Genomic DNA, 12,386 nt, shown 5'->3' on the forward strand with positions numbered 1-12,386 from the left:
GGTTGTTATCGTCACATCTGGCTTGCGACTACTTTGTTTCAATGTCCAATATGTACCGTTGGACTCGGTTAACGGGCTGTTAGCCCGCGTGTGGTTTAACTCACTGATACCTTCCATTGCCCATACGCTAGTTTGTTTGTGTTCCTTTGGTCAACTTCCATACTTGAATCATTTGTGCTACCGCTGCTGCTTCGACGCTACTTTGACATCTTCGCTTCTATTTAAATAAATAAATAAGCTGAAGCTAGACATCAGTAAACACCACCAAAGACACCACAAGCACGCCTTCTCCTCGTACTTCCGCCTCACGCGGGAACACGGACGCTCTAAATACTTCGAATTCCAATGCCAGTATATTGTAAACCACGGGTTCTTTAATGCTAGCGGGTCGTCGCGACCCTAGTTAACATCATGGTGCACGTCTCGTGACGGGTGTCACGGCGTAGTTAAATGTATGCGATACATTTCTCAAATATAAGCGCTCAGTCATCTGTACATCATGGTAGGTTCCCACGACGTGCAATATGCGTTCAACTTATCAATGTTCATGTGTCCTGCAGTTCACATTATGACGCGCAGTTAGCTGCGGTCTTCATCGATCCATGAGCCGAGTGATCCACTGCCGAGGGTGACTAACTTGCGTAAGCCGCCGCTGTGCGCGTATACCCGTTCCCCGTAGGGAGGAGCAAGCCGCCGCTTAGAGACGAAGCATAAAGTGTCCTCATTCCACATAGGGCAAGCTGGATGAATCCATTTTACCCAGGACGGCCGAAGCGGCGTGGACCAGGGGAGAACTGAACCTTATACTTCACACCACAGTAAGTCTACGTGTCCTCTTCCACATAGGGCAAGCTAGAACTAACTATCTTACCCAGGACTGCCGAAGCAGCGTGGACCAGGGGAGGAACACACTTTTCATGGAAACGTAAGGCATCCATGACTGCCATAACGTAAGCCGCCGCTGTGCGCGTATACCCGTTCCCCGTAGGGAGGAGCAAGCCGCCGCTTAGAGACGAAGCATAAAGTGTCCTCATTCCACATAGGGCAAGCTGGATGAATCCATTTTACCCAGGACGGCCGAAGCGGCGTGGACCAGGGGAGAACTGAACTTTATACTTCACACCACAGTAAGTCTACGTGTCCTCTTCCACATAGGGCAAGCTAGAACTAACTATCTTACCCAGGACTGCCGAAGCAGCGTGGACCAGGGGAGGAACACACTTTTCATAGAAACGTAAGGCATCCATGACTGCCATAGTGCGTAAGCCGCCGCTGTGCGCGTAAACCCGTTCCCCGTAGGGAGGAGTCAAGCCGCCGCTTAGAGACGAAGTATGAAGTGTCCTCTTCCACATAGGGCAAGCTAGAATGAACTATCTTACCCAGGACCGCCGAAGCAGCGTGGACCAGGGGAGAACTGAACTTTATACTTCACACCACAGTATTGAGTAATGTGCCCTCTTCCACATAGGGCAAGCTGGAATGTTCCATTTTACCCAGGACGGCCGAAGCGGCGTGGACCAGTGGAGGACTACACAATCATGAGGTTTGATATCGACTTGTGTGTTTCAATAGGATACCGATGGTATGGTTTGAACCGATTTGATTTAGCCATTCTGAAGTCATCACTTGGTTGAAGCGCTGAACTAGGGAGGCATCGTTTACATATATATTGGTTTTCGCATGCTCTACTAGGTTAATGTCATGAGGTTGGCTATCGAGCATGCCCAAGTGATGACTTGATTGTGTGCTTGCTTGAATTCTTCACATTTCATACCATCGGTTAGTTGTCGAATCATTCCTCGATCATAACCTTCGTTCTTGGTTCATGTATGCTCTCTTCCACATAGGGCAAGCTAGAATTAACTATCTTACCCAGGACCGCCGAAGCAGCGTGGACCAGGGGAGAACTATACTTTGTCTTGTATGCCCTCTTCCACATAGGGCAAGCTAGAACTAACTATCTTACCCAGGACCGCCGAAGCAGCGTGGACCAGTGGAGGACTATACTTTGTTCATAACACCACAGTATTGAGTAATGTGCCCTCTTCCACATAGGGCAAGCTAGAATGAACTATCTTACCCAGGACCGCCGGAGCAGTGTGGACCAGTGGAGGACTACACAATCATGAGGTTTGATATCGACTTGTGTGTTTCAATAGGGTACCGATGGTATGTTTTGAACCGATTTGATTTAGCCATTCTGAAGTCATCACTTGGTTGAAGCGCTGAACTAGGGAGGGGCATCGTTTACATATATATTGGTTTTCGCATGCTCTACTAGGTTAATGTCATAGGGTTGGCTATCGAGCATGCCCAAGTGATGACTTGATTGTGTGCTTGCTTGAATTCTTCACATTTCATACCATCGGTTAGTTGTCGAATCATTCCTCGATCATAACCTTCGTTCTTGGTTCATGTATGCTCTCTTCCACATAGGGCAAGCTAGAATTAACTATCTTACCCAGGACCGCCGAAGCAGCGTGGACCAGGGGAGAACTATACTTTGTCTTGTATGCTCTCTTCCACATAGGGCAAGCTAGAATTAACTATCTTACCCAGGACCGCCGAAGCAGCGTGGACCAGGGGAGAACTATACTTTGTCTTGTATGCCCTCTTCCACATAGGGCAAGCTAGAATTAACTATCTTACCCAGGACTGCAAAGCAGCGTGGACCAGTGGAGGACTATACTTTGTTCATTACACCACAGTATTAAGTATGGTGTCCTCTTCCACCATAGGGCAAGCTAGAACTAACTATCTTACCCAGGACCGCCGAAGCAGTGTGGACCAGGGGAGGACTATACTTTATACTTCACACACTAGCCATACTGAAGTCATCACTTGGTTGAAGCGCTGAACTACGGCGGGGTAATCGTTTACAGGTTATAATCATATAGCTGCATGCTCATTAGTAGATAATGGAATATTGTATGGCAATATGAGCATGCCCAAGTGATGACTTTGTTTCAAGCTCAACAGGTAGGGTATTGAGTCCTCTTCCACATAGGGCAAGCTAGAATGAACTATCTTACCCAGGACTGCCGGAGCAGCGTGGACCAGTGGAGAACTCTATACTTTATACTTCACACCACAGTATTGAGTACGACTTGCACAAAGCCCCTAATGAGAACCACGAGGGCTCTCTCAATGTAGAACCACGAGGGCTCTAGTACCGATTCTCTCGGTACGGCTTGGTCCGTGTTCCTTTATGCTTGTACTCTTAGAAAGTCTCAACCCGGAGGTCTTGACTTTGATTGTCATAGTTGGACTACGACGGGGCATCCGACCATTGCTGATCGAACACCCCTGATTCACCATCTTTCGGGTAGGCGGTACGCGTACCTCCGGACGCGGAAGTCTCAACCCGGAGGTCTTGACTTTGATTGTCATAGTTGGACTACGACGGGGCATCCGACCATTGCTGATCGAACACCCCTGATTCACCATCTTTCGGGTAGGCGGTGCGCGCACCTCCGACGCGGAAGTCTCAACCCGGAGGTCTTGAATTTGTATTGTCATAGTTGGACTACGACGGGGTATCCGACTCATCGAATACCCCAGAAGCACACCATCTTTCGGGTAGGCGGTACGCGTACCTCCGGACGCGGAAAGTCTCAACCCGGAGGTCTTGACTTTGGTTGTCATAGTTGGACTATGACGGGGCATCCGACCATTGCTGATCGAACACCCCTGTTACACCATCTTTCGGATAGGCGGTGCGCGACACCACCGACGCGGAAAGTCTCAACCCGGAGGTCTTGACTTTGTATTGTTGGATAGTCCTCTTCCACTATAGGGCAAGCTGGAAATATTCCATTGTACCCAGGACTGCCGAGGCAGCGTGGACCAGGGGAGAACTTCACGGAATCTTCAGGCATCCATGATTGCCATAGTGCGTAAGCCGCCGCTGTGTGCGTCAACTCGTTCCCCGTGAGGAGGAGTCTAGCCGCCGCTAAAAGACGAAGCATTAAGTGTCCTCATTCCACTATAGGGCAAGCTAGAATGAACTATCTTACCCAGGACCGCCGAAGCAGCGTGGACCAGGCGAAGACTATACTTTATACTTCACACCACAGTATTGAGTACTACTTGCATAAAGCCCCTAATGAGAACCACGAGGGCTCTCTCAATGTAGAACCACGAGGGCTCTAGTACCGATTCTCTCGGTACGGCTTGGTCCGTGTTCCTTTATGCTTGTACTCGCGGAAAGTCTCAACCCGGAGGTCTTGACTTTGATTGTCATAGTTGGACTACGACGGGGCATCCGACCATTGCTGATCGAACACCCCTGATTCATCATCTTTCGGATAGGAGGTGCGCCCACCTCCGACGCGGAAGTCTCAACCCGGAGGTTCGGACTTAGAGTTTTTCCCATTTAAAAGTTTTTCTCTTAGCCATACTGAAGTCATCACTTGGTGAACGATTGAACTAGGGCGGGTTAATCGTTTATAGGTATCATGTGGTTTGCATGCTCTCTTAGGTTAAGGTCATGTGGTTGGCTATCGAGCATGCCCAAGTGATGACTTTGTTTCACGCTTGCTTGATTTCTTCATGATTCCCTGTTATATAGTGTAATCATTCGAGAACAGGGAATCTTTGGTTTTGCTCAACAGGTATTGGATGTCAACTTGGTATCTAGATCGCATTAAGTCTCAACCCGCAGGTTCGGACTTCTGTTTATTTGGCCAATATATGTATAAGGCAACTTGTGCCTAAGTCTCAACCCGCAGGTTCGGACTTGTGTATTTGTTCGAAGTTATATATAAGGCAACTTGTGCCTAAGTCTCAACCCGCAGGTTCGGACTTCATAGTGTTTCGTCAATTATCATATGGCAACTTGTGCCGAAGTCTCAACCCGCAGGTTCGGACTTCTATAGTGTTTCGTCAATTATCATATGGCAACTTGTGCCGAAGTCTCAACCCGCAGGTTCGGACTTCTAACGTGTTTCGTCAACTATCATATGGCAACTTGTGCCTAAGTCTCAACCCGCAGGTTCGGACTTGTGTATTTGTTCGAAGTTATATATAAGGCAACTTGTGCCTAAGTCTCAACCCGCAGGTTCGGACTTCATAGTGTTTCGTCAATGTTCATATGGCAACTTGTGCCGAAGTCTCAACCCGCAGGTTCGGACTTCTATAGTGTTTCGTCAATTATCATATGGCAACTTGTGCCGAAGTCTCAACCCGCAGGTTCGGACTTCTATAGTGTTTCGTCAATTATCATATGGCAACTTGTGCCGAAGTCTCAACCCGCAGGTTCGGACTTCTATAGTGTTTCGTCAATTATCATATGGCAACTTGTGCCGAAGTCTCAACCCGCAGGTTCGGACTTCTAACGTGTTTCGTCAACTATCATATGGCAACTTGTGCCTAAGTCTCAACCCGCAGGTTCGGACTTGTGTATTTGTTCAAAGTCATGTATAAGGCAACTTGTGCCTAAGTCTCAACCCGCAGGTTCGGACTTCTATAGTGTTTCGTCAATTATCATATGGCAACTTGTGCCGAAGTCTCAACCCGCAGGTTCGGACTTCTATAGTGTTTCGTCAATTATCATATGGCAACTTGTGCCGAAGTCTCAACCCGCAGGTTCGGACTTCTGGAAGGATCACTTGGCCACTAATGATCCTTCCGCAGGTTCACCTACGGAAACCTTGTTACGACTTTTACTTCCTCTAAATCATCAAGTTCGGTCAACTTCGATAAAGCAGACGCGGTTCACGAGGATCCAGCGAACGATCATCTCCAAAGACCTCACTAAATAATCCATCGGTAGTAGCGACGGGCGGTGTGTACAAAGGGCAGGGACGTATTCAACGCTGGCTGATGACCAGCACTTACTAGAAGTTCCGAGTTCATATGGACCATTGCAATCCATAATCCCTACTAAGTGAGTATTTGAGTGATTTCCCGTTCCTCTCGGAATAGGAGACACGCTGCTACCCACATTGTAGCACGCGTGTAGCCCAGAACATCTAAGGGCATCACGGACCTGTTATCGCTCGATCTCATTTTGCTAAACACAAATTGTCCTGCTAAGCAGCGTACCGTAAGTGCACTTGCGCACACGAACAGCGAAGGTGTCAGGTCATACTCCACCGAAAGGTCCTAACCCGTTCCAATCGGCATCGACGCATTAACGCTGACTGCGTTCTAGTTAGCATATGTGAGTCACGTTCGTTATCGGAATTAACCAGACAAATCAATCCACGAACTAAGAACGGCCATGCACCACTACCCTTAAATTTGAGAAAGAGCTATTAATCTGTCTCACCTCCATAAGTTCGGACCTGGTAAGTTTTCCCGTGTTGAGTCAAATTGAACCGCAAGCTCCATTTCATTGTGGTGCCCTTCCGTCAATTCCTTTAAGTTTCAACTTTGCAACCATACTTCCCCCGGAACCTGACTTTGGTTTCCCGGAAGCTACTGAGAGCACCTGGTTGTAGCGTCTCCCAATTGCTAGTTGGCATCGTTTACGGTTAGAACTAGGGCGGTATCTAATCGCCTTCGATCCTCTAACTTTCGTTCTTGATTAAAGAAAGCATCCTTGACAAATGCCTTCGCTTTAGTTAGTCTTACGACGGTCTACGAATTTCACCTCTCGCGCCGTAATACTAGTGTCCCCAACTACTTCTGTTAATCATTACCTCCGGTCTGAGTACAAACCAATGAAAGATTAGACCAAGGTCGTATTCCATTATTCCATGCAAGATTATTCTAGGGCGTTTGGGCACCCTGCTTTAAGCACTCTAATTTGTTCAAGGTAAACGTGAGCGGTCGAGCTCTATGTTACACTTGCACCCGTTGAAGGGCACACCATGACACAGACTTGGTGCCCTACCACACCATTGAGTCGCAACCAGATTCCGACTTGGCCCACCGACCACGGGTTGACCGGGTCGGCGGAGCCGGACTGTGTTGGACAAGTATCAACTTCGAACGTTTTAACCGCAACAATTTTAATATACGCTAGTGGAGCTGGAATTACCGCGGCTGCTGGCACCAGACTTGCCCTCCACTTGATCCTCGTAGAAGGATTTATGCTCTACTCATTCCAATTATGAAACATCATTAAAGAGTTTCATATTGTTATTTCTCGTCACTACCTCCCCGTCCCGGGATTGGGTAATTTACGCGCCTGCTGCCTTCCTTGGATGTGGTAGCCATTTCTCAGGCTCCCTCTCCGGAATCGAACCCTGATTCCCCGTTACCCGTTGCAACCATGGTAGTCCTCTATACTACCATCCATAGTTGATAGGGCAGATATTTGCGAGATCTGTCGTCGGTGCGAGACCATACGATCAGCATCATTATCCAGACTTCAACTCAATGACACGGAGAACCCGCGATTGGTTTGACTAATAAGTGCACCAGTTCCCGCGAGGGTCCTGGCATGTTGCATGTATTAGCTCTAGATTTTCCACAGTTATCCAAGTAACTAGGTTGATGATCTCGTAAATTATAGCTGTTATACTGAGCCTTATGCGGTTTCACATTAAATCTGTTTGTACTTAGACATGCATGGCTTAACCTTTGAGACGAGCGTATATTACTGGTAGGATCAACCAGAATTCCGACTTTGCGTTCGAATGTTCATTGTCCCATTGCACCCGGAGGAGCAAACACCACGTTCTATATGTTGTCAAGTCCGGTAGCACACGGGAGGCGAGCCCCCGTGCGAACCTCATTGCCCTCGTATCACACACACACCCGATGCACCGGACAGGCACTTGAGCGGCATTCGACTCCGCTAAGCGCTCGTGCGCCCGATTGTGCATGCGCTGACGGGGCCTTCATACCCCTACCACAGCGACCTTATGCCAAACTTCCATGAATACTTAGGTGAGCTGACAAGGGCCTTCATTTCCCTACCATCAACTAAAGGACACGCTAGGCGCGTCCGATCATTGCAACTGCGGGGCTTTCATACCCCAATCACCACAGTACGCAATTCACCAGAGTTTAATCACAACCCCCCCGGACATGGCACACTATTAACTTGCAACAAAACTTAGTGTGTGCCGGGCACATCGGTTCCACAAAATCATTCCCGATGTACCCCAATTGGGGTTGTGAACGCATCCATGGTCCTCTGACACACCCAACCAAGCGTGGATACTACATACCTCAAACACCCAGTACACTAACAGACAAATCAACATATGGTTGCTTTCCCCCAGACATTTGCCAATCACTTGGCACCCGGACGGGAACTCGCTCCTGATTGCGCCAATGCCACCCATTTGCCAAGAGCGAGTTCTGTATGTAGATTTCATTTGGAAAGACAACCGTGTACTGGATATTCTATCCGACGATTACAGATGACGAGTACGAGACTCGACTACACTCACGGATAATACATTTTGGGTCGAGATTGCTTTCGGGGTTTTCGATTGGTCTTGCGCTTGTAAACGTATAACTTTGACTTGTGGTAACCTCGGTATGTTAGTCGATCACGTGGTTGTGAACTGGGTACGGGTGGGCAATCTGTTCACTTGCACTCTGGGTAGGAATATGGTGAGCGCTATAGGTTAAAGATCATGGTATGGTTCCATCGTGATGACTTTCGCTAGATAGTAGGATGTTTGGATAGTTATAACGTTTTTGGCCATTTGTTCATAGTGTTCGGTTCATTGAGGAATTCGATTGGTCTTTGCTTCACACACGTGGTCGATCACTTGGATGTGAACTAGGGTGAGAATAAGGTGTTCACTAGTGCTCTTAGGTTTTGGATCAGTACTGAGCACTTGATTGGTTTCGCATAATATGTATCCATAGTGATGACTCTTTCCAGCTTAAGATTTCGTTACCAGTTTCGAATCCTCCCCACGTTCGCTTTTACTTGGTTAGGTTTTCGAGTGTAGATTTGAAAGCAATCTCATGTATGTATCCCATCTGATATAAGCCACTGACAGTTCATGTCACCTCGTTCAACTCTCGCTGGGTCACAGAAGTATGTTACTGCGCCCATTATCCCTACTCGGATAGGTTCGGTTCGTTCGTTTTATACTACGGTGAGTAAACTCAATTTGTGCATCGCATAGCCATGGAAAGCAAGCTTTCGCGGGCCTCTTCGACTGTTTTGATACGAGCTGTGCCCGTGATGCTTGTCATCCCAGGATACTAGACCCCTTTGGACGACCGCATGACCATCAGAAAGTAAATTCCACGTTCGATTTGGGGTGTGAACCCCGAACATAAAGTCTTTGTGTAGAACCACGAGGGCTCTATAGTACCGATTCTCTCGGTACGCTTGGTCCGTGTTCCTTTATGTTCGTACTCTTGTGAATAAGATTCACGTTCGTTTTGGGATATTTGCTACTGTCACCGTTTGAGTACTATGGGGCTTGAACCCCTAACATAAAGTCTTTGTGTAGAACCACTAGGGTTCTATAGTACCGATTCTCTCGGTACGCTTGGTCCGTGTTCCTTTATGTTCGTACTCTTGTGTGTATAATATTCATGTTCGGTTTGGGATATTTGCTACTTTCACCAGGGTCCCGTTCTTCATACAAGTCTGCCTTGCTAATGTGGTAACTTTATAGTGTAGTTCTGACATCCCAATTTTGGGACTTAGCCGATTTTTCGTATATTTCCATATGACCCATAGGGTCCCTTTCTTCATACAAGCTTGCCTAGGGCGATCGGTCAAAACTTGTCTTACTATTCGATTGGTCTTCGCACTTTCACCCTAGGCAGTTCGCCTAGGTCTGTCTTCTTGAGGAGGCCAAAACCCGAAATAAGGAGGTTCGGCCGACCCTGAAACCTCCCCTGTCTGAACTACACTAACCCGAATTTTCAGGGTCCTCAGCGCCATACAACTTTGCCTAGGTCACTTGTACTCTTGACTTAGGCCATCCGACTTGGTCCGTGTTTCTTCCTAGGGTTCACCTAGGTACTTTGCCTTGCTTGATGTGGTAACTTTTTAGTGTAGTTCAGACATCCTAATTTTGGGACTTAGCCGATTTTTCATGTATTTCCATATGACCCATAGGGTCCCTTTCTTCATACAAGCTTGCCTAGGGCGATCGGTCAAAACTTGTCTTACTATTCGATTGGTCTTCGCACTTTCACCCTAGGCAGTTCGCCTAGGTCTGTCTTCTTGAGGAGGCCAAAACCCGAAATAAGGAGGTCCAGCCGACCCTGAAACCTCCCCTGTCTTAACTACACTAACCCGATTTTTCATGGTCCTTAGCGCCATACAACTTTGCCTAGGTCACTTGTACTCTTGACTTAGGCCATCTGACTTGGTCCGTGTTTCTTCCTAGGGTTCACCTAGGTACTTTGCCTTGCTTGATGTGGTAACTTTTTAGTGTAGTTCAGACATCCCAATTTCGGGACTTAGCCGATTTTTCGTATATTTCCATATGACCCATAGGGTCCCTTTCTTCATACAAGCTTGCCTAGGGCGATCGGTCAAAACTTGTCTTACTATTCGATTGGTCTTCGCACTTTCACCCTAGGCAGTTTGCCTAGGTCTGTCTTCTTGAGGAGGCCAAAACCCGAAATAAGGAGGTTCAGCCGACCCAGAAACCTCCCCTGTCTGAACTACACTAACCCGATTTTTCAGGGTCCTCAGCGCCATACAACTTTGCCTAGGTCACTTGTACTCTTGACTTAGCCCATCTGACTTGGTCCGTGTTTCTTCCTAGGGTTCACCTAGGTACTTTGCCTTGCTTGATGTGGTAACTTTTTAGTGTAGTTCAGACATCCCCATTTTGGGACTTAGCCGATTTTTCATGTATTTCCATATGACCCATAGGGTCCCTTTCTTCATACAAGCTTGCCTAGGGCGATCGGTCAAAACTTGTCTTACTATTCGATTGGTCTTCGCACTTTCACCCTAGGCAGTTTGCCTAGGTGTAGCTTCTTGAGGAGGTCAAAACCCAAAATAAGGAGGTTCAGCCGACCCAAAAACCTCCCCTGTCTAAACTACACTAACCAGATTTTTCAGGGTCCTCACCGTCATACAACTTTGCCTAGGTCACTTGTTCTCTTGACTTAGGCCATCTGACTTGGTCCGTGTTTCTTGCTAGGGTTCACCTAGGTACTTTGCCTTGCTTGATGTGGTAACTTTTTAGTGTAGTTCAGACATCCCAATTTTGGGACTTAGCCGATTTTTCATGTATTTCCACATGACCCATAGGGTCCCTTTCTTCATACAAGCTTGCCTAGGGCGATCGGTCAAAACTTGTCTTACTATTCGATTGGTCTTCGCACTTTCACCCTAGGCAGTTTGCCTAGGTGTAGCTTCTTGAGGAGGTCAAAACCCAAAATAAGGAGGTTCAGCCGACCCAAAAACCTCCCCTGTCTAAACTACACTAACCAGATTTTTCAGGGTCCTCACCGTCATACAACTTTGCCTAGGTCACTTGCACTCTTGACTTAGGCCATCTGACTTGGTCCGTGTTTCTTGCTAGGGTTCACCTAGGTAGTTTGCCTTGCTTGATGTGGTAACTTTTTAGTGTAGTTCTGACATCCCAATTTTGGGACTTAGCCGATTTTTCATGTATTTCCATATGACCCTTAGGGTCCCTTTCTTCATACAAGCTTGCCTAGGGCGATCGGTCAAAACTTGTCTTACTATTCGATTGGTCTTCGCACTTTCACCCTAGGCAGTTTGCCTAGGTGTAGCTTCTTGATGAGGCCAAAACCCAAAATAAGGGGGTTCGGCCGACCCAAAAACCTACCCTGTCTAAACTACACTAACCAGATTTTTCAGGGTCCTCAGCGCCATACAACTTTGCCTAGGTCACTTGTTCTATTGACTTAGGCCATCTGACTTGGTCCGTGTTTCTTCCTAGGGTTCACCTAGGTACTTTGCCTTGCTTGGTGTGGTAACTTTTTAGTGTAGTTCTGACATCCCCATTTTGGGACTTAGCCGATTTTTCGTAAAATACCATATGACCCATCAGGGTCCTTGCCTTCATATAAGTTTGCCTTGCTTGGTGTGGTAACACATGAGTGTAGTTCTGACATCATCATTTTGGGACTTAGCCGATTTTTCGTAAAATACCATATGACCCATCAGGGTCCTTGCCTTCATATAAGTTTGCCTTGCTTGGTGTGGTAACACATGAGTGTAGTTCTGACATCCCCATTTTGGGACTTAGCCGATTTTTCGTAAAATACCATATGACCCATCAGGGTCCTTTCCTTCATATAAGTTTGCCTTGCTTGATGTGGTAACATTTGAGTGTAGTTCAGACATCCCCATTTTGGGACTTAGCCGATTTTTCGATCCATACCATATGACCCATCAGGGTCCTTGCCTTCATATAAGTTTGCCTTGCTTGGTGTGGTAACATTTTAGTGTAGTTCTGACATCACCATTTTGGGACTTAGCCGATTTTTCGTAAAATACCATATGACCCATCAGGGTCCTTGCC

The 12,386-nt window shown here is 47.2% G+C and overlaps 1 non-coding gene across 1 annotated transcript; it reads right to left on the bottom strand.

The window, feature by feature from the left end:
• Positions 1-476: 476 nt before the first annotated feature.
• LOC131271298 (5.8S ribosomal RNA) lies at positions 477-631 on the bottom strand. The gene has a single exon (XR_009180103.1). It is a non-coding gene; the product is annotated as a 5.8S ribosomal RNA (ribosomal RNA).
• Between the last annotated feature and the right edge of the window lie 11,755 nt (positions 632-12,386).

This window comes from Anopheles coustani, unplaced genomic scaffold (genome assembly GCF_943734705.1).
Source record: "Anopheles coustani unplaced genomic scaffold, idAnoCousDA_361_x.2 scaffold_41_ctg1, whole genome shotgun sequence".
Taxonomy (NCBI): Eukaryota; Metazoa; Arthropoda; class Insecta; order Diptera; family Culicidae; genus Anopheles; species Anopheles coustani.